Source organism: Schistocerca serialis, chromosome 4, assembly GCF_023864345.2.
Source record: "Schistocerca serialis cubense isolate TAMUIC-IGC-003099 chromosome 4, iqSchSeri2.2, whole genome shotgun sequence".
Classification (NCBI taxonomy): Eukaryota; Metazoa; Arthropoda; class Insecta; order Orthoptera; family Acrididae; genus Schistocerca; species Schistocerca serialis.
The window spans coordinates 492,070,828-492,076,527 of NC_064641.1; the positions used below are offsets into that span (position 1 = coordinate 492,070,828).

The 5,700-nt window shown below is 45.1% G+C and overlaps 1 pseudogene; it reads left to right on the top strand.

Moving 5' to 3' along the window:
• The first annotated feature begins 3,762 nt into the window (after nucleotides 1-3,762).
• Nucleotides 3,763-3,879, top strand: LOC126475759 (5S ribosomal RNA; annotated as a pseudogene).
• Nucleotides 3,880-5,700: the final 1,821 nt, after the last annotated feature.

Here is a 5,700-nt window from a genome sequence, read left to right on the forward strand (position 1 = left end):
GATACATGGTGAAACAACGCTCTGGCGGGTGGTTTACGGGTTTAAATCACCTCGGGGTATGACTATGCGGTGCATTTGACCTGCGGTCGTCGCACGGTGGCTCTGGCAGCAGTCCACACATGCAGAGGTGTGTTGGTGCATGTCAGAGTACGGTGCAGCGAGTAAGTGTGCAAACGTTTTCAGACGTGCTAATGGTGACTGTGTGTTGAAAATGGCTTAAAGAACACATACTGATGACGTTGTGAGGGGTAGAATATTAGGGCGACTGGAGGCTGACCAAACACAGCATATCATAGCACGGGCCCTAGGTAAGCCACAAAGTGTGATCTCAAGATTATGGCAACGATTCCAGCAGACAGGAAACGTGTCCAGGCGCTACAGTATGGGACGTCCACAGTGTACAACAACACAAGAAGATCGATATCTCACCATCAGTGCCCGCAGACGGCCACGGAGTACTGCAGGAAGCCTTGCTCGGGACCTTACTGCAGCCACTGGAACTGTTGTCTCTAGACACACATTCTACAGACTACTGAACAGACATGGTTTATTCGCCCGGAGACCTGCAAAGTGCATTCCACTGACCCTGGTCACAGGAGAGCCCGGCAAGCCTGGTGTCAAGTACACAGTACATGGTCATTGGAACAGTAGCCCGAGGTTATGTTCACGGACAAGTTCAGGTATAGTCTGAACACTGACACTCGCTGGGTTTTCATCTGACTTGAACCAAGAACCAGATACCAACCCCTTAACGACCTTGAAAGGGACCTGTGTGGAGGGCGTGCTTTGATGATGTGCGGTGGGATTATGATTGGTGTACATACACCCCTGCATGTCTTTGACAGAGGAACTGTAATAGGTCAGGTGTATCGGGAGGTCATTTTGCACCAGTATGTCCGCCTTTTCAGGGGTGCAGTGGGTCCCACCTTCCTCCTGATGGATGATAACGCAAGGTCCCACCAAGCTGCCATCATCGAGGAGTACCTTGAAACTGAAGCTATCAGGCGAATGGAGTGCCCTGCCTGTTCTCCAGACCTAAGCGCCATCGAGTACGTCTGGGATGCTCTCGGTCGACGTATCGCTGCACGTCTTCAAACCCCTATGACACTTCAGGAGCTCCGACAGGCACTGGTGCAAGAATGGGAGGCTATACCCCAGCAGCTGCTCGACCACCTGATCCAGAGTATGCCAACCCGTTGTGCGACCTGTGTACGTGTGCATGGTGATCATATCCCATATTGATGTCGGAGTACATGTGCAGGAAACAGTGGCGTTTTGTAGCACATGCGTTTTGGGACGGTTTTCTTAACTTATCACCAATACCGTGGACGTACAGATCTGTGTCGTGTGTGTTCCCTATGTGCCTAAGCTATTATGGCCAGTTTTGTGTAGTGCCACGTTGTGTGGCACCACATTCTGTAATTATCCTTAATTTATGAGCATGAGTGTACACTCCTGTGGGGTAACACTTTCTTCTGCCGACCCCTTCAGTTATGTGGATGATGGAACTCATTATGCAAGACTTTGCAGTAAGTCAACAGATGAAAAAAAAATCTGTTCCTAAGATCTGAGATTTGGGGGGAGGGAGGTGCAATGTTAGTTTTACAGTGAATGTTGATGACAAAAATAGTTCCGGGATTTCACGATATATTACCAGTGTTCGCTTGCTGCTAGTCAATATTTATTGCTTGTTCTGGCTTTCTTCAAATAGATACTGACTTAAAACCTCTCTCTGTCTGGTGTGGCAATATGCAAATTTAGTTTGTGAAGATCTTTTTTCTAGGAATGGAAACAGGAGAGAACGGCAGCTGCACTCTCCTGCCCCTCACTGGGCATGCTCTTGAGATCGATTCCGGAATTTATTCACTTGAGCAGTCTCCACTTTGACGGAAGGAACTAAAGAATCTCTAAACTTTGGTTATTTCCGTGGAATCACAAATCATCAACTGGATTAATCAATATTTTTCTCTCGATAGTTTTAAGATCAGACTTAACTATGAGCTATAGGTTCTAGCACGGTATTGTTGTCTCCATGTCAAGAAAAGTTGTTCCTACTCAGGTAAGTGTAAGAAAATATCTTTTACCTCTGGAGAAAGAACCGGTTCATACATGGGCATGTTAATACTGAAAGTTCACTATTATACATATGTGGCAGATACTGAAAGCTCGATGTTGCACTTCAGTAAACGAATGCCATGCCATGTTAGGTTATATAATATGGGTCACTGGTTATTACAATAACTGAAAGCATTTAGTGACTGGTTATTTACTGCTGTTAATTCATTCGTTACTTCCTGTATGGGACAGTCCGCAGGGGCTGTCATTACAAACAGACTTGTCTGAGATACTGGGTTGGATGCAGTAGTTTCTATGGGTGTACACCGTTCTAGTTGGTCCGCAACAACTAAAGTAGCTGGCCTGGTATCACACCTGTTCATGCCGAATTATCTTGGGGTACTCATAAGTGCACAAGAGAAAGTATTAAACGCACCGCTTTATCTGCTACTTCCTTTTCTTGGAGTCCTGTTAGGCCAGGTGCTTATCAGAATACCACGACCTTTCCTGACTGCTGTAGCTGGTAAACAGCGTCATGATATTACATCACTGTTTTCCGAAGCGCCATTCTTGTATGAAATCTTCTTGGTATACAGACTACATCAAATAAGAGTTAAAACTCGAGTTGTGGAAGATAATCACCATATTCTTCGTCAGGAGATGTCTGTCTGGTGGGAGCAAACGCTTCCTCCTTTGTAATAGCGTTCAAATTTGTCACCGGCCGAGTGATGTTGCTTGGAGTTCCAACTTATATTGCCGGCCGGAGTGGTCGAGCGGTTAAAGGCGCTACAGTCTGGAACCGCACGACCGCTACGGTCGCAGGTTCGAATCCTGCCTCGGGCATGGATGTGTGTGATGTCCTTAGGTTAGTTAGGTTTAATTAGTTCTAAGTGCTAGGGGACTTATGACCACAGCGGTTGAGTCCCATAGTGCTCAGAGCCATTTGAACCAACCAACTTATATTGCCAGAGTGACGACACCTGCTGGTGGATTTGCATGTCCAAATGCGGGAAATTGGCAATGATAATGATGTTTGCTCAACTGCGCTGTCATCAGCGCCTGTATGAAGTCCCAATTTTTACACAGTCCAATCTAGCCACTGTCGCGAATGATGATGATGAAATGATGAGGACAACACAAACACCCAGTTCCTACGCAGAGAAAATCCGCAACCTGGCCGTGAATCAAACCCGTGCCCCATGATCCAGAGGCAGCCACGCTAACTACCAGATCACGAGCTGCGGACGAAATTGGCAATGAGGCAGTTTTTCCCCCTTCCCTCACTGAGCTATGATTGATGGGGTGGAAAGGGAATGGAGATCAAGCTGTTTTGACTGGATGTGGCTGGGTGGTGTCTATAATGTACCAAGTGAATGGGGCGAAAATTATGGAGGGCAGACAATCTGCACCGTAGATTAGCGCTGCACTGAACATAGACAGCACATCAAGTTCAGAAAATTCTAAAAAAATAACAATAGCAGATCACTGCCGTATGGAAGGGCACAAAATCAACTTTGAGGATACGAAGATCTTTTCCTGTCCATCGAATAACTGGGATTCTGCAATAAAAGAAGCAAGAGAGTTTCGATTGCGCGCAACAAAATTTAATAGGGACAGAGATTATAATCTCTGTGGTGTCTGGGGATGAGCACTTCTTCAAATAAAGAGGACCATAAAATGGTAATTCTTAAGGGTAGGGGAAGGGTGGCTAACGGCCTTGCCACAGTGTAACACCGGTTCCTGTCAGATCACCGAAGTTAAGCGCTGTCGGGTTGGGCTAGTACTTGGATGGGTGACCACCCGGTCTGCCGAGCGCTGTTGGCAAGCGGGGAGCACTCAGCCCTTGAGAGGCAAACTGAGGAGCTACTTGATTGAGAAGTAGCGTCTCCGGTCTCGGAAACTCACATACGGTTGGGAGAGCGGGTTGGCACACCACATGCCGGCCCCCCCCCCCCCCCCCCCCCCATATATCTGCATCCAGTGACGCATGTGGGCTGAGGATGATACGGCGGCCGGTCGGTGCGGTTGGGCCTTCATGGCTTGTTGGGGAGGAGTTTAGTTTAGTTTTAGGGGAAGGATGGGTACAGTGACAAGTTAAGGGAAAACGTTGTTTTTGATAGGTGAAAAATTAGGTATCAGTTAGCTTAATTATTTATGTTTGTGTGCAAATTTTCACTATTACTGTGTTTCATTTACTTTTTTCGAAAAAAACTGTTTTTAACTCATTCTGCTAAATGGCTACTTTACCCTGTTGGGTAATGTAAAATAGCCACTGGGTAGCCACCATGACTGATTTTAAAAAAAAAAATTAGTTGCATTTTGAGAAGTGTTTATTTTATCCATTTTGGTTGGAGAACACCGCAGTTGTTTTCGTAAATAACACTGTAGAGATACTGCAACCAGTCACAAGTTTTCTTGAAAGATTTTCTTATACAAAATCCGACCCCTGTCCTACAGTATGCAGAGGAGGACTTTTCAGGAAGACAGAAATGTAGAACTAGCAAGAAGTCAACACCATCATCTGATGGTGGGTTCAGGTCCGAAACTAGTATTGGTAGAACAAAATCACTTCAAGAAAACTTGTGGCTGGATGTAGTAATTCCTATATTGTGTATTTTCGCAAACAATAGGAATTTTATCATTGTATACAAATGTTTAACAATTTTCAATTTGTTTTAAAATTATGTCCTGAGTTAAATTACACAATTTATCAAAAGTTGCATTTCAACATTGTTTCACAATATATCTTTGGCTATTGTCTTTTTCAGTTTATTTGGAGAGATCACAGATGAACTCATTGTCTTCTTCCTCTCACCTGGCACAAGCCTCGTGTGCCCTATTCAGACAGTCTGAACACCTGGGCCAGCCTTCGTTTTCTCTGGACCTTGAAAATGAGTCCCTACAGTACAGGCAATCAGTGTCACAATTGAAGTCTTGAAACAAAGCTCGTTTTACCACTTTCGATTTCTTTTTTCCTTGAACTTCTGTCTTCTTTATTTACTTCTTATTTTTATTTTTCTCTTCCCTTTTTAATTGTATTTGAATTTTCTCCAGTCTTTCTTCCTTTTCTGCCTTTGCTGTTACAAGAAGAGCTTTGTAAGGGGCTGTAGTTAAACCTGCTGTTGAACCTTTCCGCTTATTTTGGCATTTGCTAATGTTTAATGTTGGGATTGGAGCAATATCATGAGGGCTTACTGCAAATGAGGTTGGCTTCCTGGGCATGGAGAATGAGCTTACAGTAGATGTACTGGGCTTTATAGGCAGATTAACTGCAGATGAAGTGCTAAGATTTGATGAGTCTCCAGAGATGAGAACTAAGCCAGTGTTGGGGTCTCCAGAACCTACTGTGAATTCTGCAATGCGATCCCTAGAAAGTGCAGCGTTGGGCTGAGGGTCTGCAGGTGGGTGATCAATCTCAGCAGAACGAGTTCATTCTAATCCTAGAACCTGTTAGTCTTGACGGTCTTCAGTTGGTGGGCATGCAGCAGAGGCAGATGGATTGGGAACTTCTGAGGCTGTAGCTGCGGCAAAATCCACTTCAGTAAACACGTTCCTGTTGATTGATTCTACGCCACACCTCCAAAATTCATGTACAACAGCAGAAGTAGCTGCACTTAAAAAAGCCTCAAGGAGGCGAGACACTTC